We start from the raw sequence: 24,349 nt of genomic DNA, 5'->3' as shown, positions 1-24,349 counted from the left end.
GGGCCGGGGGGGAGTGTGCAGAGGATGGATCCCACATCCCTTGCTCAGGCTCTGCTCTGGGATGTTTCCCCTCCCTTCCCCCGCTGGGAGGGACTCCCCAGGGCAACAAACGTCCCCGCTCCCTCTCGGCCCCGGACTCTCCCCCCAAGACAGCCCTTGCTGCGCACCTGCGGGGCAACTGCTGCAGACAGAGCCCGGACCTCCAGGCACAGGGCCAGCCATGCAGGGACACGCGCGGCAGGGGGGGGGCAGGAGCCGCCCACGGACACGGGGGCCGGGGGGGGCGGGGCGGGAGCCACCCACGGACACGGGGGCCGGGGGGGGGGGGCAGGAGCCACCCACGGACACGGGGGCCGGGGGGGGGGGGGGGGGGGGGCGGGAGCCCACCCACGGACACGGGGGCCGGGGGGGGGGGGGGGGGGGGAGCCACCCACGGACACGGGGGCCGGGGGGGGGGGGGGGGGGGGGGGGGGGGGGGGGGGGCGGGAGCCACCCACGGACACGGGGGCGGGGGGGGGGGGGGGCGGGAGCCACCCACGGACACGGGGGCGGGGGCGGGGGGGGGGGGCGGGAGCCACCCACGGACACGGGGGCCGGGCGGGGGGGGGGGGGGCGAGAGCCACCACGGACACGGGGGCCGGGCGGGGGGGGGGGCGGGACACCCACGGACACGGGGGCCGGGCGGGGCGGGAGCCACCACGGACACGGGGGGCCGGGCGGGAGCCCCCACGGACACGGGCCGGGCGGGGGGGGCGGGAGCCACCCACGGACACGGGGGGGGGGCGAGAGCCACCCACGGACACGGGGGCCGGGGGGGGGGGGCGGGGGGCGAGAGCCACCCACGGACACGGGGGCCCGGGGGAGGGGGGCGGGAGCCACCCACGGACACGGGGCCGGGGGGGGGGGGCGGGGGGCGAGCCACCCACGGACACGGGGGCGGGGGGGGGGCGGGGGGCGAGAGCCACCCACGGACACGGGGGCCGGGGGGGGGGGGGGGCGGGAGCTACCCACGGACACGGGGCCGGGGGGGAGGGGAGGGGAGGGGGGGCGGGCGCCACCCACGGACCCGGGGCCCGGGGGACATGCTTTGGGGAGTGGTCCCCCCAAACAGTTGCAGCTCCCTCAGCCCCTCTCTTGTAGCTGGCAACTGCTGCGCCGGGGAGGCGGGGGGGGGCAGTGTGCCAGAGGACGGTGCCACATCCCTTGCTCAGGCTCTGCTCTGGGATGTTTCCCCTCCGTTCCACGCTGGGAGGGGCTCCCAGGGCAACAAACGTCCCCGATCCCTCGGCCCGCACTCTCCCCCCCACACGGCCCTTGCTGCCGCACCTGCGGGGCAACTGCTGCAGAGAGAGCCCAGAGCCTCCAGACATAGGGCTGGCCCCTTACGGTGAGTATTCTTAGCCACGGGCAGGCAAAGCTGGGCTGGGGGGATCTGCTGAGCATCACAAGACACTTACACCACCGCATCTGAAAAACAAAATCCCAAACTATAGTTCAGCATATTAAATAACACGTCTTGCTTGCCTCCTCAACAAAATTGGAAGTGAAGCATAAAACTTTAAAGAGTGAAATAAAAAATAAAGAATAAATCTCAGTAATTCACTTTATACTAAAAAGTGTGCATATGTTTATATACATCCAATAAAGATACCTATACTATAAAAGTATTTGATTTTCCTTTTTGCATTAGTTTAACTTGCATAGCTGTGAATTGATACCATTAAATTACCTGTCTCCAACATACACAGCTATAAGTTGACTAGGGTTTTTTTTGTGTTACATAGTTAGGATGGACATCTGGCCAGCTGCACTGCCCAAGAGAGATGCTGAAACCTGCCAGGGAAATGCACCATTGACGAGAAAGTAAGTACTTCAGAGCACTCCGTCAAAAGATCAGGGAAAAAAACCCCGTAACATTCAGTTGCCCTCTTTTTCAAGATTTAGACAAAACCTAACCGTTAAGTACACCTAAATTACATGCTACAGCTGTTGGCAGTTACAGTTTAAACAATGCAAGTCAATTTGCAAGTTATACAATTTAACTTTTTTAAAGTTTCATTTCTTACAAAAAACCAGTGAGCTAGAAGTAAAACCATATAGGGGATCTTCTGAAAAAGAAAAAAAATCCAGTCTCCAGTGCTGCAACATAAGGCTATGAAAAAGGATTGGCAGATTTGCTAATGCTCTTGGCTGTACCGAAGCACGCTGAGGAAACATGTTTTTATGATATCTCAACTGTTACAACTGAGAACCCAAAGACCAGCAATGCCATCGACTTTTGGAAGACTTGTTGTGCTTGGGTCTTTGGAAGGAAGTAAATTTTTTTTTTTTTTTTTTTTTTTTTTAGAGAGTGAAAGTCTTGCTGCTGGTGACTTCTACTGACAATACATCACCTCTGAAGAGCCACTCTGATGGGAAGTTCAATAAATGCAACTTCTTTGAACGAGAAAGATTTCCGCTTTGGACAATTTCTTTCCAACTGAAGTCAAATTACACACTGTAGGGCAGTGGTCTCCAGTCCCTCAACTTAGCTGTCAGACGGCAGGGGTCTGAATCCATCCTCAGCAAAAAACACATCAGTGAACCAGGATATTCCTGCAGTTGCCAGGTTCCTCTTCATCATCTGGAAAATACCAGTGCCAGCAGTAAGCATGGCGCCGGTCGACACAGACCTCTTCCACAACGCCCTCCTCCTCAAAAGCAACGTGGCCTTCTGCTCACCTGCTCTGCAGGAATTCCAGCTCGGACGCTGCGGCCGTCATCGCTCGTGGCACCTAAGATACCAAAAGACAAAAAGCTACCGTTGTGCTTGTGAGAAATCACCAGCCCCATGCTCCTCCTCTCTACCTCCCCAGCTCACCTCAAAGGCTCATCCAGTTCCAAAGGCTGCCTGTATGGCGCCTGCGAGACCAAAGAGAAACGCTTAACCAAGTTGCCATATAATACTTTGCTATTAGACACCGACCCGGCCAACAACCGCCTCACCTTCTCGGACCGCTCCTCAGCACGCAGCTTCGCCCCTCTGAGCCTCTTGCAGCATCTGAAAAAAACCAAAGCAAAAGATACATGCTGAGTATCCTGGTTTCGGCTGGGACAGAGTTAACTCTCTTAATAGCTGGTACAGTGTGTGTTTTGGATTTAGTGTGACAATACTGTTGATAACACCCTGATGTTTTAGTTGTTGCTAAGTAGCACTTATCTTAAGCCAAGGACTTTTCAGTTTCCCATGCTCTGCCAGCAAGCAGGTGTGCAAGAAGCTGGGAGGGAGCACAGCTGGGGCAGCTGACCTGAACTAGCCAAAGGGGTGTTCCATAGCATGGAACGTCACACCCAGTACATAAACAGGGGGGAGCTGGCCGGGAGGCGCGGATTGCGGCTGCTGGCATCGGTCAGCGGGTGGTGAGCAATTGCATTGTGCATCACTGGGGTTTTTTTCCTTCCCCCCCCCTCCTTTTTTGTTCTATTCCTTTTCATTATTATTATTATTGTTGTTAGTATATTATTTTACTTTAGTTATTAAGCTGTTCTTATCAACCCACGAGTTCTGCCTTCTTTCCCTCCCCATCCCACCAGGAGCAAGTGGGGGGGGACGACAGGGAGTGAGGGAGCGGCTGTGTGGTCCTTGGCTGCTGACTGGGGTTAAACCATGACACTGAGATATTGCCCAAAACCACGGCCTGTCCGCACCGATTCCCATCTCCCGCTCCTTACCTCGGCCGCTCGCCCACACTGCTCTGCTCTTTACAGGTTGCCAGTTGAGGCTTGGTACCACCTGTAAAACACAAACAACAAGGCATGCTTCTAACTTCACCAACCACTACAAACCTAAAAAAATAACTGCTCCTTCACCCACCACACATGGCTCCACCTTGCCCGAATCAGCTCTGGTGCCAATATCCCGCTTTGCCACCTGTAGGTAGCTAGGGTCTGGCGGCCGGAAGATATCGCGCTGTACGGAAAAGTAGGGTCCCTCTCCAGATAGCCAATAGCGTTTAGTTTATGGTGTAAACAGACGGAAGTGACATTGTAAACCCTGAGCTATATAATGCTGTTCTACTCACTAATAATGCCATTTGCCGTCCACCACATTGGTGTCTGTGAGCTGATGGCCCGAGCGGCCTGGGGTTGGTCGCCGTGCCGTTCCTGAACCAGGTCGCCACGCTACGAAGGCAACAAGTGGTGCCGAAACCCGGGAAACCGCCTGGAATCGGGTGAACGGCGGCCGGAGCGGCAGGACCAGCCCGGCGGGGAGGACGCTCCCGGACCAACAAGGAGGATGGAAGCCCTTGTGAAGGTCGTATCAGAATTACATAAGCAGTGGGGTATTGATTGTAAACCAAAGATTTTATTCTCACCGGTTGCGAGGCTTTTGCAAATTGGGGTCATTGACCAGCCGGTGGATATTCTCCACCCCGAAGTGTGGGATGAGTGCACAAAAGCGTTAGCCGAGGAGACGATGTCCTCGGGTTGTGGGAAAAACCTGGGTCGTGGGGAAAGTCGTACAGGCTCTGCAGAGGGCCATGCAGGACCGGGAGACCTGGAGGGCGGCGGGGAGCTGTTTGTTGGCCACCCCAAGGTAGGGAGTCGTGGCAGCCACGCGGACTTTGCACCCCCCTGACGATGACGATTTTGCTGGGCCTGGAGATCGGGGAGGGTGGCGCGTCCCCTCGATCCCGAGCCCCAACCCGCACCCGACCCGCTTACGGAGGGACAGAAACGAGCCAAATCCTTCTGGGGTGGGTTGGCCGAGGAGGCCAGGGGTGCCGCGGGAGAGGCCGGAATCTGAGGAAGTCTGGGCTAGACCACCGCCATATGCGCCCCAACATGGCGCCGAGCACAAAGGGGAAGGGCGGGACGAAGATGCCTTTGGCGGGAACAGGGAGGAAGCGCTAGTAAGCGCACGCCGCCGGGGGGAGGGGAACGTGAGCGAAGGGCGGAAAGCCAATCAGAAGAAATGCCCTTATAGGGTAAACACCTCGCCGAGCAGAGGGCGGGGCGAACCAAGAGGGCGAGACGAACCAAGAGGGAGGGGCGAGCCAAGAGGGAGGGAACGGCCCGCCCGCAAGGGAAGCAGGCGGGGCCGGAGCCCAACAAAAAGGTACTGGAAACCGGAAGTAACCAGTCAGTCGAGTTCCGACTCCGGATCAGACACTAGCTGGGACGAGTGGCTTGCAACCGATTCAAACTTAGAGGAGAGACGGAAATAAACAAAGTTAAGAACCGAAATATGTTCAAATTAAGAGAAATCGCGAGGAGAAATCCCTCTCACGGATTGGAGGAAAATAAAGATTGCGTGCGCCGGTTGGGCCCCATCGGCCGCGCTAGCGTTCCCGGTCCGGGTGATGGATGGGGGACAGAGGGTCCACTCGCCAATAAACCCTAAGGATATACAAGCGATTGTTAAGGCGATCGCGGATAAAGGGCTTAATTCTGCCATGGTCTCCACCCTCATAGATGGTGTCTTTGGGGGAGACGATATGCTCCCGTTCGATATAAAACAAACTTGTAGATTGATCTTTGATGGGGCAGGAATGATCGTTTTTAAACAAGAATGGGAGGACAACTGTGCAAGGCAACTGGCCCAAGTAACTGGAGCAGATCATCCACTGCATGGCTCCAGCCTGCAGCGGTTAATGGGCACAGACCCTATAATGATTACCCCCCAGGCCCAAGCCCAGGGCCTACGGGCCATGAAGTTATGGCAACTACTCGTGCGGCCAGAGAAGCTATTCGCACAGCCTCTAGAGTTATTGCCAGCCATCGTCATGGTCCACAATAAAACAAAGTGAAAGTGAGAGTTTTACACAATTTTGTAGATCGTCTCCAAGCAGCGGTCGACTGTTCGGCCCTGCCCTGCGGAGGCAAAAGGCCCAGTTGTAGCCGAATGTTTACGTCAGCAGTGTAATTCGACAACCAAAGAAATTCTGCGATCACTAGCGGGGTCAAGCATCGCGGACATGATTCAGCATGTCGCGAAGGAAGAGCATCTAACCCCGATCCAGGTGGCTGTTCGAACCATAATAGATAATGTGATGACATGTTTGTGAGTTTTTGTTCACAGGATTGGATCATCGGTCGCCCCCGTAACCCGTACACCCCGGTGACAAGAGAAGATGACAAGTTGGCAAGCGTCCTGTCCAAGCCTAGGAGTTCCGCACTGGCAGAACCCAGACAACGGCAAACTAGCCTCCGCAAGGGGGGGGCTACGATGCCTTTGTGTGATCTTGATTTTGGAGCTTGTCAGTATAGGACAGGCAGAAGCAGATTACTATCACCATCAGCCATTCAAATGGACCCTTGCCAGGTGGGAGGATCAGCACGTGATTAAGGAAAATGTTACAGCAGGACCTCCTAGCTTCACTGTCGCACTATGCAGCATGATAACCACACCACCTTGTTTGGAAAAAATGCCCTATTACCTTTGTCCCGCATCTAATCCAGGAAAAGGGTACTGTAACTATCCTAACCAGTATTATTGTGCATATTGGGATTGTGTTACTGTCGCTTCTGCTTGGACCCCTATTTCCCGAGATAAATATCTATCAATCAAGGGGACCACGAGGTTGTATACCAGGTGGGTTTGTTCCACCATGGGAGTTACACCTTGTTTGTCGTTGAAAAACTTTGATAATTCCTCAGAATATTGTATCCAGGTATCTATAGTCCCTAAAATCTTTTACCATCCTGAAGTCTTTGTCTACGATTTATAGATTACTCCAGAACATTATCTGTCAAAACGAGAACCCTTTACAGCACTAACAATAGCTACTCTAATGATCATGGGAGGGGCGGGAATAGGTACAGGAGTAGCATCCTTGGTACATCAAAGTAAAGAATTTAGTGCCTTGAGGATGGCAGTAGATGAGGACCTGGCTAGAATTGAACAATCCATACAAAACCGAAGGGGATTAGACCCGATGTTCCTGCAACAAAGGGGGTTATGTGCTGCATTAAGAGAAGAGTGTTGTGTAAGAGACACTATGGCCAAACTGCGAGAAGGATTGGAAAAACGGAAAAGGAACAAGAGGCACAACAAAGTTGGTTTGCATCATGGTTTAACCATTCGCATGGCTGACCACCCTGATCTCTACCTTGATAGGGCCAATCGCGATGATTCTGATAGCCCTGATCTTTGGACCCTGTATATTAAACAGGCTCGTGTCGTTTGTTAGGAGCCGGTTAGAAAAAGTTAACATCATGTTAATAGAATAATATTTTTTCAAAATTTTTTAGCTATCCCCAGTTATACCCTGTTACTCCTAGTTACCCCCAGTTACCTCTTGCCTAGCGTGCCTTATGTTTCTATTCAAGTTTGTGATATATATTTTAAGATTGTTATAAAGATGATATATATATTCTTTACAGATTGTTATATTTTAGCCAATTTAATTACTCATAGGGAGGGAGAAATGTAGGTAGCTAGGGTCTGGCGGCCGGAAGATATCGCGCTGTACGGAAAAGTAGGGTCCCTCTCCAGATAGCCAATAGCGTTTAGTTTATGGTGTAAACAGACGGAAGTGACATTGTAAACCTGAGCTATATAATGCTGTTCTACTCACTAATAAATGCCATTTGCCGTCCACCACATTGGTGTCTGTGAGCTGATGGCCCGAGCGGCCTGGGTTGGTCGCCGTGCCGTTCCTGAACCAGGTCGCCACGCCTACGAAGGCAACACCTTCAAAATAAAAAAAAAGTAACCCAAAACCTATAAGCTAGTCATAAGCCACTAGTCACATCTTCCCTCCAACACCACTCACCGCCTCACCTTCTTACAGCGCTCCGCTCGCCTCTCCTCTGTTGCCCTTTGGCACACAGCTCGTCCCGCTGCATCTGCAAAAACAATATCGAACACGTCACCCGGATGCTGACCAACAGCTTAACAATTCCAGCGGTCTCGTTTCCATTTAGGAATACCATCTAGATTCCAACAACAGCCTGCCATTAAAAACACAAAAGTAGTTCGCATTATGCCGATAAGCGGAGGCACACAAGACCCTCGGTATAGCTACCGATGTGCTCGCCTAACACAAAAACAACCATGGGAACATCAAGACCTGAATAACATACGGTATAGCACACAGAAAACAAGCGACCCAAACTACCTCCTTACCTACAAAGCCCCTAAGGGAATTACAGTGGCAGTTGGCCAATGGAAAAACCACGACGGCGTGACACGGTGACGCAAAGATCTAAAATGGACACCTTACGACTACAGAAACTGGTGCTAAAAACAATAGATAAACAAGAACAAGAGAACATAACTGCCATGACTGACGCTAGAGCAAACCTCAGTGGACACTTCAGGAAAAAGGCAAAACTGGAATAACAGAAAAAGCTTGCGTGCCCGAGACTGCGATAAAAGATGACCCCTGGCTGCAGACTGTTACGAGCACAAATAATACACATCCTCTTCTCCAAAACATTCCAGGGAAGACAATGACACAAACCTGCACTGGAAAGAAGTGCCTAGTCAGGGACTCTAAGTAACAAGGACTGTGACATCCGGATGGACGCACAAATTAAGTCAGGGAATGAAGTAAGTAAAAGGCACAGAGAAGCAGAGACCTCAGAGTTCTGGGGGGTATATTTTTATGTACCTAATGCTTTACAAGACGAGACTCATCTGACATTCAGCCCTGCATATTGAGATGCAGAGGCCTGGATGGTTTACACCGCATCTCCTGTGACCTTGTCGTACCTCCCGTCAGCTGCGGGGAAACTAAAACAGAACAGACCTCATCGACGTCCAAATCCAACTGCAAAACCAATCTGAGAAAGGCTGACGAACCCTCCTTCCTTTCCCAGCCATCCCCCAGTCTCAAAACCTTACAAACCCCTTCTCCTCTCCTGAACTGTCCGGGAAGGAACCCCACTGCTTCCTGACAGCTCCTGCCCTGTATTTGCACCCCTGAACCCCCCGCATTGGCTGCTCCTCAGGAGCTGTTCTTGTGAGCCACACCCTGCATTCTGCAGCCACCTCCTATCTTACACCTTCCCACAGACTCTGGGCTCTGCTACAGGCCCACAACATAAGTAAACTCCTGATGCTTAGAATCTACAAGGGGCCTGCCACAAGCTGCAAAGGTTCTAGGGACAACACGCTTCTCTGTGGGCGATTGGGAAAGGTGATGAGCCATCCCGTACCCTGAAAGACACTATGCCTTACGTCCCTGTCGCTTTCTTGAAAAATGCCAAAGTTTCATATACAGATGCATACAAGATGCGGACAAGATGCTCACCCTAACCACTGCTAGATAATCTCACCATCAGCCCTGTTAAGAGAGATGATATCAGCAACTAACACAGTATACAAAAAACCCAGACACCTCTACTTCTCTAAATGCCAACACACATCTACCCAAACAGCTTAGACAACTCAAAACCTGCCACCAACTGAAGAAACAGCAGAGCACCAGCACCACTAGAAGCCCCAGAACAGAATGAGCTCCTGGAGCAGAGGCTGTGGCTCATATACCCTGGGCCCCCCAGCACCCTTCCCACAATCCCCTGGGAAAGGGGAAGGGCCAACCACCAGACAACATGGAGGCGGCCAGAGGAGCAGCAGGGAGGTTTCTCATCTGCCTTCAGTTTATGGTGGTGCAATGTGCTGAGCAGAGAAAGCGACCCTTACTGGAAATGATGATGTCTGCTCTTTTGCTACAACTGCATCTACACTGCATCAGCAATGTGACTGGGTAGGGAATTAGACTTAATTTTTCTGGAGCGTAGATAGATGTCCTGCTAAGCTATGTAAGAAAGTAGTTTGTTAACTGTAATAACAATATTGTTATCAAAAATGATGTGCTTTAGTTTCCTATAAAAAAACCCAAAATGCTATGGGATTACACTTTGTTTCTAGCAAGACCCCACATACTACCTAAATTCTACCAGAACTGCCTTCTGGATAGGACCGAATGACAAAGCAGAATTAGATCACGTAAGAATCCCTTCTCAACAATATCTCCGGTTGCAAAGTAAATTTTTTACCGTAAATCGCCGACGGTTCAGAGTCACCTCGGCGGTCTCTCTGACCGACTGCCTTAACGGAACTAGATAAGTCCTAAAGAACAGAAAACACCAAAAAAACATGGAAATACAAGAAAGTATCAGACACTGTATGAAGCAGCCTAATTAACACCTAAGTAGCTAGAACAAAAACAAATTGCAAAACAGAACAAAAACCACCACGGGAGATGTGTTGATAAAAATAGATGAAGGCCATTGCCTTCTCTGAAAAACCTCAAGAGGAGATCTGAGCTGACGATAGACATCTTTGGGGTACCAGCTACCAAATAGAAACACTATAAGGCAGAAAACAAAAAGACTGCCTCCGGAGCACAAAGATGGCTTTGGAAAAGGTTCTGACAGAACAAGAGGCATCGTCACAGGGATTAGAGAGATCCCGAAGGGGCCAGAGAGACCAAAGAAGTCTCAGGGATGCAATGAGCCCAAAAGGGAATTGAACAAAGTACAGGTGTCCTCAGGGGACCGGGGACCGAATGGAGGCGCACCAAAGAGATGAGAGGACAGAAAGACCGACTGGGGTAACAGATGCAGACTCAGGAAGGGTTCTGAGGGGAAGAGAGGGGTGCAAAGTGCCTTCCCGAGCTAAAACGGGGCTCTAGGGCATCGGGGATCTCTCGCGAGAGCTCGGCAAAGGGAGCGGAGGAGTCCCAAGGGGGCCTGAGAGACCAAAGAAGCCTCAGAGGTAACAATGAGGAACTCTGAAGGGGATTTCAACAAAGTACAGATGTTGTCAGGGGGCCGGGGGCTGAACAAAGGCATCCTAAATGGCAAAGAGTAAGATAAGAGCACAAAAAAAATAAAATCGAAAAGGAGCTAAAGCACTGCTAGAGTGCTGTGGAGTACAAGAAAGGACTCAGATGACATTGTTATAGAGAGTAGAGGAATTAGGAGGGGGCAGGGTAAGAAAAGAAGGCTTGGAGACACAGCGAGGGCCTTGGAGTCTCAGGAGGGTGTCTAGGCAAACTACAGATGACTGAGTGGGAGAGGAACCGAACGGAGACACCCTCGATGGCAAAGAGAAAGACAAAGGAGCGCTGCGTAGCAAAGAAAGAAGGGATGCTTTCATGGAACAAGAGATAGAAGGGGAGATAAAGTGCTCCAAGGTGCTGTGGAGATCGAGGAAGGTCTCAGGAGGCACCGTGACTGTGAGGAGAGGGGTGTTGAGGGGGGCTGACGGACAAAAGAAGGCTTAGGGACGACAAGGAGGAACTCGGGTGATCATCCGAGCAGAGTACAGAGGGTCTCGGGTGGCCGGACTGAACACAGGAATCCTAGACAGCGTAGAGGAACAAATGAGTGTTCTGTGGCTCAAAGATGGCCCCACCTGAAGTGCTACAAGGTGGATGTGCAGCACGAGAAGGTCTCGGGAGGCATCGTGACTGGGAGAAGAAATGTCCCGAGGGAGCCAGAGAGACAGAAAAAAGGATTGGAGACCCAACGATTAAATCCAGAGGGGATCTGAAACCAAGTAAACCGTGTCATCGGAGGGCCAGGAAACAGATAGAGGCACGGCTAGAGGGAAAGAAAGAACAGAATGACTGGGCTGGGTCACAGATATGGACTCGGGAAGTCCTCTGAGGAAACGAGAGGGATGTGAGGTCTGCTGCAAAGCTAAAAGTGTGCTAAGGGCAACCTCGAAGGCATCGATAGGCATCGTGACACCATTAGAGGGGTCCGGTTGGGCCAAAGACACCAAAGGCGGCTCAGGGACACAAGGAAGAAGTCCGGAGGGGATTTGAACAGAGTACAGGTGTCGTCAGGAGGCCGGGGACCAAATGGAGGCACCCTAGATGGCAGAGGGGATGCTAAGAGCGCTCTGGGGCCCAAACGAACCCGAGGACAGGTTTCTGAGGGACCACGAGAGGATCAAAAGTCCACTACAGAGCTCAGACAGGGCTGTGTTACACAAAGAAGGTGTCTGAAGAGGCACGGTGACTGGGAGCAGAGGGGTCGTGATAAGGCTCGGAGGGATAAGAGAGATCGAAAGGGAGGCAAGCGCTATCAAAGTGCTGTGGAGCGCCAAGGAAGGTCTCGGGAGGCATCCTAGCTGGCATAGAGAAGAAAAAGAATGCTCTTATTTGGGAACGGAGATCTTGGGAGAGGTGCGATTGTGACAAAACGAGTCCAAAGGGGGCTCACGGAGCTAAAAGTGTGCTGCAGGGAACATCGAAGACCTCGGGAGGCATCGTGACAGTAGCAGAGGGGTTCTGAGAGGGACAAGACAAAAGAAGGCTCGAGAACATGATGAAGAAGTCCAGAGGGGATTTGAACAGACTACCGATGTCCTCAGGGGACCAGGGACTGCACAGAGGTATCCTAGCTAGCATAGAGGACAACAAGAGCGTCCCGGAGATGAAAAGGTGGCATCAGGAAAGGTTTCTCGGGAGGGAGAAGGGCGCAAAGTGCGCTACAGAGCCAAGAGAGGGCTGTGGGGCACGAGGATGGCCTCGGGAGGCACGATGACGGCAGCAGAAGGGGGTGCTGAGAGTGAAAGAGAGACAGAAGGCAGCTCTGGGACACAATGCAAAACTGAAGAAGGTGTCCCGCAAATGTACAGATGTCCTCAGGGGATGAGCAACTGAATGGAGACATCCTAGATGCAGTGAACAAGGCAAGAGAGCTCTGGGGCACAGAGCAAGCCTGAGGAAGGGTTTCTGGTTGAATAAGAGAGATACAAGAAGTGCTGCAGAGCCTCAAGGGTGCCATGGGCCCTGAGGACAGCCTCGGGAGGCATCGTGATGGGAACGAGAGAGCCCCAGGGGGGGACAGAGACCAACAAAGTATTGCTGACACAATGAGGTGCTCGGGAAGGGATCTGAACAGAGTAACAGATGTCCTTAGGGACCGGGGACCAAACGGAGGCATCTGACATGGCGGAGGGGAAGGCAAGTGTGCTCTGGGGCACAATGAAAGCCTGAGAAAGAGTTGTGTCTGAATAAGAAAGATACAAAGCCTGCTGCAGAACTAAAGGATGGTCATGGAACACAAGGACGCTCACAGGTGGCGGCGTGACAGAAATAGAGGGGTGCTGAGGTGGCCAGAGAGACAGATGGTGGCTCAAGGACACAAAGGTACTCGGGGAGGGGATTTGAACAGAGCACAGATGATGTGAGGGAGAATCACTGACCCACTGGAGGCAAGCGAGATGGAGAAGAGGACAAAAAGACCGCTCTGAGGACGAGGAGATGTTCTGACAAACGAGAGGGGTACAAATTATTCTCCCGAGATAAAAGCGTGCCGAGGAGACCTCTAAAGCCTCGGGATGAACCGAGGGAAAAGGAAAAAAATAAGATGCAAAGAAAACTTAAAAAGCAACAGGGTATGTGACAAACAACAAAAGAATTAAAAAAGAGGGATAGACAGCTTGATAAAAGTAGACATAGGGAAAAAATGAAAAATGAAGGCATTAAAGGAGAAAAAACTAAAAAATAGGGACAAACAAACTAAATAAACAGAGTCATAGAAAGAAAATTGAAAAATAAAGACAGTGAACTGGATAAAAGTAGATATAGAAAAAATGTAAAAGCAATGTGACACAGGACACAGAGAAATAATAAAAAAATAGGGTTAGTCATTTGATAAAAGTAACATAGAGAGAAAATTCTTGAAGTGACAACATAGAGGACAGATAGGAAAAAAGTAAATAATAGAGATAGAAAAATGCATAAATGTGAAGATAGAAACAAAAATTCACACATGAAAACATTGAGAGGAAAAAAATTTAAAAGCGAAGAAAACCCTGAAAGAGGGAGACATAGAAAGAAAATTTTAAAGCACTGGGTACAGGACAGACTAGAATGAATTAAAAAGTAAAAGACGGCAACTGCGTTAAAAATAGATGAGGAAAGAAAATTTAAAAGCGATGGCGTACAGGACAGACAGGAAAAGGTTTAAAAAAATAGAACGGAAATTTTAGAAGCGACGGGGCACAGGACAGAGGAAAAAAATTAAAAAATAAAGATAGTGAACTGGCTAAGTAGACATAGAAAGAAAATTTTAAAGCGACAGGGTACGTGACAGACAGGAAATAAAAAATAGCAAGGCAGCTTCATAAAGTAGACATAGCATTGTGGTTTTACCCGGCTGGCAACTAAGCACCATACAGCTGCTTGCTCACTCCCTCACAGTGAGGATGGGGGAGAATTGGAAGGGTAAATGTGAGAAAGAAGCTCATAAGTTGACATAAAAAAAAAAGGCGGGGGACCAACAAAGAGAGAGGAAAATAAAACCCAAGAAAAACAAGCGGTGCAAATGAAAACAATTGCTCACCACCGACCACCCGATGACCACCCAGTTCTGAGCAACCCCCACCACCACACAACCTCCACCCCCAGTTTTATTGCTGAGCATGATGTCATACAGTCTGGAATATCCCTTTGGGCAGTTGGGGTCAGCTGTCCCGGCTGTGTCCCCTCCCAACAAATTGCGCACCCCCAGCCTGCTCGCTGGCGGGCAGGGTGAGCAGAAAAGCCCTTGGCGCTGTGCAAACGCTGCTCAGCGATAACTAACATCCCTGTGTTATCAACACTGTTTTCAGCACAAATCCAAAATGTAGCCCCATACCAGCTACGATGAAGAAAACTAACTCTATCCCATCCAAAACCACACGCAGAAATAAAATTTTAAAAGTGAAGTGGTACAGGAAACATTAAAAAATGGGGACAGAAAAGTAGATAAATGGAGACATAGAAAGAAAATTTAAAAGCGGGCAGGGACAGGAAAACAATAAAAAAGGGACAGCAAACAATGAATGTTGACATAGCAAATGTAATAAGCGATGGCATTAAGGAAAGACGAGAAAAAAATAAAAATAAGGATAAGGTAAAAAATAGACACACACATGGAAATATAATCTTAAAGTGACGGGCACACGACAGGAATAAATTAAAAAATATGAACAGAGAGTTTGATAAAAGTAGACATAGAATGAAAATTGAAAAAGCAAAAGGGTTCAGGACAGACAGGAAAAAAAAAAAAAATAAAGACAGTGAATTGGTTAAAGGAGACAGAAAGAAAATTTTAAAAGCGACTGGGTAAAGGACAAACAGGAAAAAAAATTAAAAATGGGGACAAAAACTGGATAAAAGTTGATGTAGAAAGAAAATTAAAAAGCAAAGGCGTTAAAGAAAGACAAAAAAATTAAAAATAAGGTCAAGCGATAGAGAGAGACATAGGAAGAAAATTATAAAAGCGAGGCCTTAAGGAAAGACAAGAAAAAGTTACTGTCGTGGTTTAACCCCAGCTGGCAACTAAGCACCACCCAGCCGCTCGCTCACTCCCCCCCGGATGGGGAGAGAATCGGAAGGGTAAAAGTGAGAAAACTCATGGGTTGAGATAAAGACAGTTTAATAGGTAAAGCAAAAGCCACGCGCACAAGCAAAGCAAAATGAGGAATTCATTCACCGTTTCCCATTGGCAGGCAGGTGTTCAGCCATCTCCAGGAAAGCAGGGCTCCATCACACATAACGGTAACTTGGGAAGACAAACACCATCACTCCGATCGTCCCTGCCTTCCCTCTTCTTGCCCCAGCTTTATATGCTGAGCATGACGTCCTATGGTCTGGAATATCCCTTTGGGCAGTTGGGGTCAGCTGTCCCGGCTGTGTCCCCTCCCAACTTCTCGTGCACCCCCAGCCTGCTCGCTGGTGGTGGTGGTGAGGAGCAGAAAAGGCCTTGACTCTGTGTAAGCACTGCTCAGCAATAACGAAAACATCCCTGTGTTATCAACACTGTTTTCAGCACAAATCCAAAATAGCCCCATACTAGCTACTATGAAGAAAATTAACTCTATCCCAGCCAAAACCAGCACAGTTACAAAATAAGAATAGGGAGAAAAATACAGAGAGATATCGGAAGACAATTTCAAAAGCAATGGGGTACAGAACAGACAAGAAACAAATAAAAAAGACAGACAGTAAATTGATTAAAGTAGACATGGAAAGAAAATTTAAAAGCGACAGGGTACAGGATAGACAGGAAAACATGAAAAAAGGGACACCAAAGTGGATAAACTTTGACATAGAAAGAAAATTGAAGAAGCGACAGGGTACAGGACAGACAGGAGAGAATTAGAAAATGAAGACAGTGAACTGGATAAAAGTAGCCATAGAAGCAAAATTTAAAATTGACGGAGTATAGTATAGACAGGAAAAAAATTTAAAAGGGAGGACAGGAAACTAAATAAATGGAGGCATAGAAAGAAAATTTTTAAAGCAACTGGGTACAGGACAGAGAGAGAGAGAGGAAGTAATAAATAGGGACAGGGAATCGGATAGAGGGAGACAGAAATGTTAAAAAGGGACAGGCTACAAGAAACACAGGAAAGAATTAAAAAATAGGAACAGGGATGAGAACAGAAGGAAACATTGAAAGAAAATATAAAAAGTGACAGGGTATAAGGAAAAAGGGAGAAATTAAAATTTAGGGAAAGAAGCGGGATAAAGGGAATTGTTGAAAGAGAAATTAAATAGCGATGGGGTACAAGAAATATAGGGAGGAATTAAACAATCCAGAAAAGGAGCCGGATAGAGGGTGACGTAGAAGGAATTTTAAAAAGCAACTGAGTACAAGAAACATGAAGAAAAAACACAGGGACAGGGAGATGGATAGAGGACAATGTAGAAAGAAAATTAAACAGTGATTGGGTACAGGAAACACAGGCATATTAAAAGAACAGGGACAGGGAGATGGATAGAAGGAACCATAATAAGAAAATTGTCAAAGCAACGGGGTACAAGAAACACAGGAAATACTTAAAAAACAGGGACAGGGAGATGGATAGAAGGAAACGCAGAAAGAAAATGTAAAAAGTGATGGGGTACAGGACAGAGAGGGTGCCAGAGAGAGGGAAACGTAGAAGAGAAATTAAAATGCAACAGGGTACCAGAAACACAGGAAAGCATTAAAAAATAGGGAGAGGGAGCCGCAGAGAGAGAAACGTAGGAAAAAATTAATAGATGAAGTGGTACAGGGCAGAGTTGGCAGAAGAGAACAAGTTTTGGGGAGCCGGACAGGCAGGTGGGCAGGCAGAGATCCAGGGAAGGGCGGCGAGATGGACCGGGACGCACACGAGACAATGCGCGACTCACCACAGCTCCTGGCACCGGCAGGAGACCTTCACCGACCCAACGCTTTTCTCTGTGCCTCGGCGGCAGGTGCCTACACACTCCTCTCCCACGAGGCTTCCCAGCGGCTCGCACGAGCGCCGATGGAGGCACCGAGCTCCCAGCACCGTGTGCTGGTGGTCTGCTCTGTCGGGGACGGCTCAGAGAGATCCTTCCTTGCCACAGGGACTGGGCATTCCTTGCTGGAGGCACCTGCCTGCGGGACCCCCTTGGATTCCCTCCTCAGCCAGTTCCCCTTCCTCAGTTCCCTCAGGCAGGTGTGCCTGGGCAGACCCTTCCCCGGCTAAAGGGAGGAATTAAAAAATAGGGACAGTGAGCTGGATAAAGAGAGACACAGAAAGAAAATTTAAAAGCGACGGGGTACAGGACAGACAGGAAAACATTAAGAAATAAAGACAGGGAGATGGATAGGGGGATACATAGAAAGAGACAGGATACAGGAGACACAGGAAAGAATTTAAAAATAGGGAGAGGGAGGAAGATAGAGGGAGAAATAGAAGGAAAATTCAAAAAGCATGGGGTACAAGTCACACAGACTCAAATTAAAAAAAAAAGGCCAGGGAGCTGGAGAGAGAGAGACATATGTATAAAGAAAATTTTAAAACCAAGGGGTAAAGGAAAGAGCAAGAAGAAATAAAAAAGGGAGCCAGATAGAGGGAGGCATAGCAAGTTTGAAAAGCGATGGGGTACAGAGCAGAGGGAGTGTCCTGGTTTTGGCTGGAATAAAGTTAAACTTCTTCTTAGTAGCTGCTATAGTGCTGTGTTTTGGATTTAGGATGAGAATAATGTTGATAACACACTGATGTTTTAGTTGTTGCTAAGCAGTGTTTATATTAAGTCAAGGATTTTTCAGCTTCTCATACTGCCCTGCCAGCGGAGGCTGGGAGTGCACAAGAAGCTGGGAGGGGACACAGCAAGGGCAGTTGACCCAAACAAGCCAAAGGGATATTCCACACCATATGATGTCATGCCCAGTACATAAACTGGGGAAGTTGGCCAGGGGACACCGCGGCTCAGAGATTGGCTGGGCACCGGTCAGCAGGTGGTGAGCAATTCTATTGTGCATCACTTGTTTTGTATATTCTATTATTATTTTTTTCCCCCTTCCTTTTCTGTCCTATTAAACTGTCTTTATCTCAGCCCATGAGTTTTCCTCCCCTCCTGCCCCCCTCCAATTCTCTCCTCCATCCCACGGAGGGGCGGGGGGGGGGGAGGACAGGCAAGCAAGCGAGCGGCGGCTGTGTGGTGCTAGTTACTGGCTGGGGTCAAACCATGACAGGGAGATATTAAAAAATAGGGTCAGGGAGCCAGATAGGGGGAGACATAGAAATTACATTTTTAAAGTAATGGGGTACAAGGCAGTGCAAAAAACCTAAATAAAGGGAGAGGGAGCTGGTTAGAGGGAGACACAGAAAAAATTTAAAAGGCAACGGGGTACTGGGCAGAGTTGGCAGAAGAATAGGTTTTCAGGAGCCATACAGGGAGGTGGGTGGGCAGAGAGGAAGATGGAGGAATGGAGGCAGGCAGACATCTGGAGAAGGGTGGCAGAGATGGGCCAGGATGCAGAGGAGAGGATGTGTGACTCACCGCAGCTCCTGGTGCTGGCAGGAGACCTTCACCACCCCGATGCTTCTGTCTCTGCCCTTTCCTCCTCTGCAGTGCCACCTGCCCGACCCTCGCCCACTCAGCAGCACACAGCAGAGGCCTTGATGCTCCTCATCTGGAAGAATTCCTCAATACATGGCGGCTCACACATAGTCAACAGAGGCACCGAGCTCCCAGCACCACGTGCTGGTGGTCTGCTCTGTTGGGGATGGCTCGGAGGGATCCTTCATCGCCGCAGGGACTGCCTGTTCCTTGCTGGAGGCAGCTGCCTGTGCGGGACCCCCTTGGATTCCCTCCTCAGCCAGTTCCCCTTCCTCAGCTCCCTCAGGCAGCCATGCCCAGGCAGCCCCCTCTCCAGCTAGAGCCCCTTCACACAGCAGGGCCAGCCCCATCCTCAGCCTCACTGGCCACACCTGGGGCTGCCCCAGCTCCAGCCCCAGCTGGGGCCCATCGGGACAGGGGCCATTGCCAAAGCCCCACAGCACATCACCCCCTCCCTGCTCCTGTCCACAGCCAGGAGCTCTGCACCCAGGGGCTGCAAACACAGCCAGGGGCACAGAGGAGGCAGGAAAAGTTTGTTCCTTAAGGCACATAAGAAATCCCGGCAGTGAGTTGGCTACAAGGCTCAGTGCCCAAAGGCAGCAGGACAGAGGGAGAAAAGGGAAGAGAAAAGACAGAGGGCATAGAGGTGTGGGACAGGGAAGCCAGAAAATGGGATGCTGTGAACAAGAGAGGGACAGGGAGCAGGACAACTGTGTAGACAGAGGAGAGCGGAGAGATTGGCAAGAAAACAGGGTCAGAGAGATGGAGGACTAAATAAGAGAGACAGGGAGCAGGAGAGGGAGGCAGAAGGGACCAGCAGGACAACAAGACAGAGAAAAGACAAGGGACGGGGAAAAACTCTACAGTGAAAGGGGAAAAGAAACATAGGCAAGAAATAAAAGATAGAAACAGGGAGCCGGATAGAGGTAGACATAGACAGAAAATTTCGAAAGGCGACAGGATAAAGAAACATAGGCAAAACTACAAATGGGACAGGGAGATAGAAAAAGGGAGATGGAGAAAGAAAATGTAAAAAGTGACAGGGTACCCGACAGAGAGGGAAGAATTAAGACTTAGAGACAGGGAGATGGATAGAGGGAGACGTGGGAAGGAAATTTTGAAAGCTACAGGATACAAGAATCATACACAAGAATTAAAAAACAGGTACACGAGCTGCATAGAGGGAGACGTAGGAAGAAAATCTGAAAAGCGATGGGTTCAAGAAACATAGGCAAGAATTAAAAAAATAGGGATGGAGAGGTAGAAAGAAAGTTTCAAAGCGATGGGGTACAGAAACATAGGCAAGAATTAAAAAATAGGGACAGGGAGCCTGATAGAAGGAAACTGGTGGGGTGACCTTGGCTGCCCACCAAGCCGTTCTATCGCTCCCCCTCAACAAGACGAGGAGAAAATACAACAAAAAAGAGCTTGTGGGTCGAGATAAGGACAAAGAGATCACTCCCAATTACTGTCACAGGCAAAACAGCCTTGACTTGGGGAAATTAATTTATTTCGATCAAAATCAGAGTAGGATAATGAGAAATAAGAACAAATCTAAAAAACACCTTCCCCCACCCCTCTCTTTTTTTCTGGGCTCATCTTCACTCCTGACTTCTCCACCTCCTCCCCCCGAGCAGCGCAGGGGACAGGGAGCAGGGGTTGCACTCAGTTCATCACGTGTTGTCCTGCTGCTCCTTCCTCCTCATGCTCCTTTCTGCTCCAGCGTGGGGCCCTCCCATGGGGCCACAGGTCCTGCCAGCAAACCTCCTCCAGCATGGGCTCCTCTCCACGGGGCCACAGCTGCTGACAGGAGCCTGCTCCAGCATGGGCTCTCCATGGGTCACAGCTTTCTTCAGGCACATCCACCTGCTCCGATGTGGGGTCCTCCACGGGCCGCGGTGGATGTCTGCTCCACCATGGACCTCCATGGGCTGCAGGGGAACAACCTGCCTCGCCATGGTCTTCACCACAGGCTGCAGGGGAATCTCTGCTCTGGCCTGGAGCACCCTCCCTCTCCTTCTTCACTGACCTGGTGAACAGCAGGGCTGTTTCACACTCGCATTTTCTCTATCACAGCTTCTGCGCAGCATTTTTTAGCCCTTCTTAAATATGTCATCACAGAGGCGCTACCAGCGTTGCTGATGGGCTCAGCTTTGACCAGCCACAGATCTGTCTTGGAACTGGCTGTGCCCAACATGGGGGCAACTCCTGGTGTCTTCTCACAGAAGCCACCCCTGCAGCCCCTGCCCGCCCCCACCCCAGCTAACAAAACCTTGCTGCGTAAAGCCGACACAGCAGCGATCGGCTACAGGGCAGAGCGAGAGGCAGAGGGGAAAAAAAACCATAGCGATGGGCTACAGGCCAGAGAAGAGGAGGGACAGGGAACCAGACAGAGAGAGATGGAGAAAAACAAAGAAGTGATGGCCCACAGGGCAGAGAGGGAGGAATTAAAAAGGGGACAGTGAGGTGGACAGAGAGAGACTGAGGTTTTTTTTTTTTTTTATGAGCTAAAGGAGAGACAGAGGAATTAAAGAATAGGGACAGGGAGCCAGACAGAGAGAGAACAATAAAGACAAAAATGGGCTATGGGACAGAGAGGGAAGACATTAAAACATTGGGACAGGGACCTGGAACAAGAGAATATAAAGAAGAAAAAGCATATCTAGAATACAGGGCAGAGAGAGAGGAATTTAGAAATAGGGACATGGAGCCAGACAGAGAGAATTGGGGGGCGGGAATTGTGAAGGGCTAAAGGGCAGATGGGGAGGAATTAAAAAGAATTGGGATAGGAAGACAGATAGATGGAGAAAGACAAAAATAGCGATGGGCTGCAGGACAGAGACAGAGGATGAAAAAAGAGGGACAGGGAACACGACAGAAGCACATAGAGAGAAAAAGAACGTGGAGAGGCAGAACGACAGAGAAAGAGGGGGACTCGGGAGAATGAGAGAGGGAGAGGTACAGGGAAGTGAAAAAATGACAGCAGTGAGAGAAATAGAAGGGAGGGGACCGGGATGCAGAAGGGCGACACAGCCCCAAGGGTCCAGGACTCACCGCAGCTCCCGCTGTCAGAGGTGCTGGGAGAATTTGACATGTTCGGACGACGTCTTTCTCTGTCTCCCTTTCTCTCCCCTCCTTTCCTCCTCTGTAGCTCCAGTCACTTGACTGTCATCCACCTAGAAGAATAGATTGCTGTCTTACAGCTCTTACAGTATGAGGCTTCCCAGATACGTAGCCTCACACGAGCATGGCCGTACTGTGCTTTTGGTTACGCATACAGACCCTGCCGCGCACGTTGGTGATCGGATCTGCTGAGGACTACGCTGAGAGGGATCCTTCCTCACCCAGAGGCAGGCTGTCCCTGTCTGCATGGAGGCTGCTGCCGGCTGGATCCCTTTATTTTATTCTTCAGATGCTTTACTTTTTCTGGCCTCTCCAGCTTCAGCCCGGCAGCTCCTGTCCACAGCCAGTGCTCCAGCTGTCCCTTGTCGCCCATGCCGCTCGGAGAATGAGGCCAAAGGCAACCCACCCAAACCTGAGCCAGATGCAGTCCACAACGTCCCCGCAGAGGAACCCACAACTGAGGCCTCAGCGCTGCCTCTGGGAGAGGGAAAGAGCAAGCAACTGTTATCCACAGGGATGACTGGGGCTCCCCTCAGGCAGGAACCCCTCCTTCCGCAGGAGCTTCTGGAGACGCCGCTCTTTCCCCAACTGATGCTAACGGCACCTGCATTGATGGAGAATAAAGCATATTCAGGGGCGGCTTGCTGCCGTGAGGACAGGGTTTGGGAGCAGTCCGTGGCTACGGGACAGGCTTCAGGGGAGGTGCTGGAGCTGGGGCAGCTGCATGGGGTGAGCGGGCTGGAGGAGTTTTGTTGAGTTGGGGAGGCACCCAGGCCTTTTCCAGGGGGTGGGAAGGCCTCCAGGTACCCAGAGAGGGGGGCAGCCATCTCCTGCCCCTCTTCCTGCTTCCTCTCCACCAGCTCTCAGAAAATCCCTGGGAGCCACCCTTGGGGCCTGACTCCAAGTGACCTGCAGCCTGTGGTTGGAACATCCTTGCAGCTTGTTGGCACTCTCAGGCAGGCATGCCCAGCAGCACCATCCCCTGGGGCTGCAGCCCTGTGATACAGAGGGGCCATCCCCATCAGCCTCACTGGCCCCCCGGGGCTCCTCCAGCCCCAGCTGACAGCTGCAGCCATGGCCCCTTACACCCACGAGGTAACCTGCTCCCCAGGACTCTGTGACAGCCACTCACCAAGTACAAAGGACTAAAACACAGCCATGAGTGCAAATGAGACAGTGAGTGTTTATTCGTTAATGTCTGTAAGTCCCGGAGTAAGTCTGCTAGCAGCAGATACAGAGAACAAAAATACAGCGATGGGGAGCAGGACAGAGGAACAGAAAGAGAAAAATAAAATGAGGGAGAAGGACTGAGGAGCAAAGAAAGAAACAGGTACAGGGAAAGGCCAGTGAGATGGAGAAATCAATAAAAAAGGGAAGAGGAGCCCTGCAGGGACATGGCAGAAGAAAAACAGCGTCAGGGAGCAGGACAGAGAAAGAGAGAGAAAATGATGAGCAGGGAGCAGAACAGATGGATCGAGAGCGAAATGGAATGAGGGAATAAAGAAGGTGGGAGGGAGAGAAAGAGACAGGGAACAAGCCAGAGGGATTGAGGAGGGAAAAAAGACACACAGAGATGAGGACAAAGAGATGGAGACAGATTAAACAGTGATGGACTGCAGGATGAGAAAAAAGGCCAGGGATCAGGACAGAGGGGAATAATGGGACAGCGAGCTGGGCAGGGGATATAGCGAGAAAGGACAGGCAGTGGTATGGAGATACAGACAAAAGTTAGGGGGAGGATGGAGGACAGAGAGAATAAGAGAAAATGGACAGGGAATGGGGCAGAGATGGAGAAAGAAACACGAGAGACAGAGAGAGGAGGAGAGTGACGGGACCGAGGCAGAGAGAGGGAGAAAGAAAAAAAAAGATAGTGATGGGTAGCAGGCCAGAGGGACGAGGAAAGACAGGAGGAAGGACAGAGGGATATAGAAAACAGGTGAGGGACAGGGAGCCAGAAAGCTGGATATGCAAAGAGAGAGGGACGGGGAGCAGGACACCGGGATAGAGAGACAATGAGAGCAACAGAGAGAATGACAGAGAGATGGAGCACGAGAAAAAACAGAGATAGAGAGCGGGACAGACAGATGAAGCAATAAATAGGGACAGGGAGCAGGACAGAGCGGGGAGGGAGAGAGAGGGACAGGTAAGATAACAGATAATTGGAGAAAGAAAGGAAAGGGAACAGCACAGAGGGTCACAGCAAAAAAGAGAGGGATGGCAGAAAGAGAAAAATAAGACGAGGGAGAAGGACTGAGGAGCAGAGAGAAAAAGGTACAGGGAAAAGGACAGAGACGGAGAAAACAAAGAAGACCGGAGGCAGAACGAAGGAAAGATCGACGGACAGGGAGCAGGACAAAGGGGTGGAAAAGGAAAAAACAGTGATGGCAGCAGGATAGAGGAAGAGAGAGAGAAAAGAGCAAGAAGAGCAA

The 24,349-nt window shown here is 50.4% G+C and overlaps 1 long non-coding RNA gene across 1 annotated transcript; it reads right to left on the bottom strand.

The window, feature by feature from the left end:
- Window positions 1-2,742: 2,742 nt before the first annotated feature.
- LOC127028772 (uncharacterized) lies at window positions 2,743-3,330 on the bottom strand. Its single transcript, XR_007768066.1, has 3 exons — window positions 2,986-3,330; window positions 2,861-2,901; window positions 2,743-2,774 (listed from the first exon to the last, which is right to left on the bottom strand). It is a non-coding gene; the product is annotated as an uncharacterized LOC127028772 (long non-coding RNA).
- Window positions 3,331-24,349: the final 21,019 nt, after the last annotated feature.

Source organism: Gymnogyps californianus, unplaced genomic scaffold (assembly GCF_018139145.2).
Source record: "Gymnogyps californianus isolate 813 unplaced genomic scaffold, ASM1813914v2 HiC_scaffold_42, whole genome shotgun sequence".
Classification (NCBI taxonomy): domain Eukaryota; kingdom Metazoa; phylum Chordata; class Aves; order Accipitriformes; family Cathartidae; genus Gymnogyps; species Gymnogyps californianus.
This window is presented reverse-complemented; position numbering and strand designations above follow the sequence as displayed.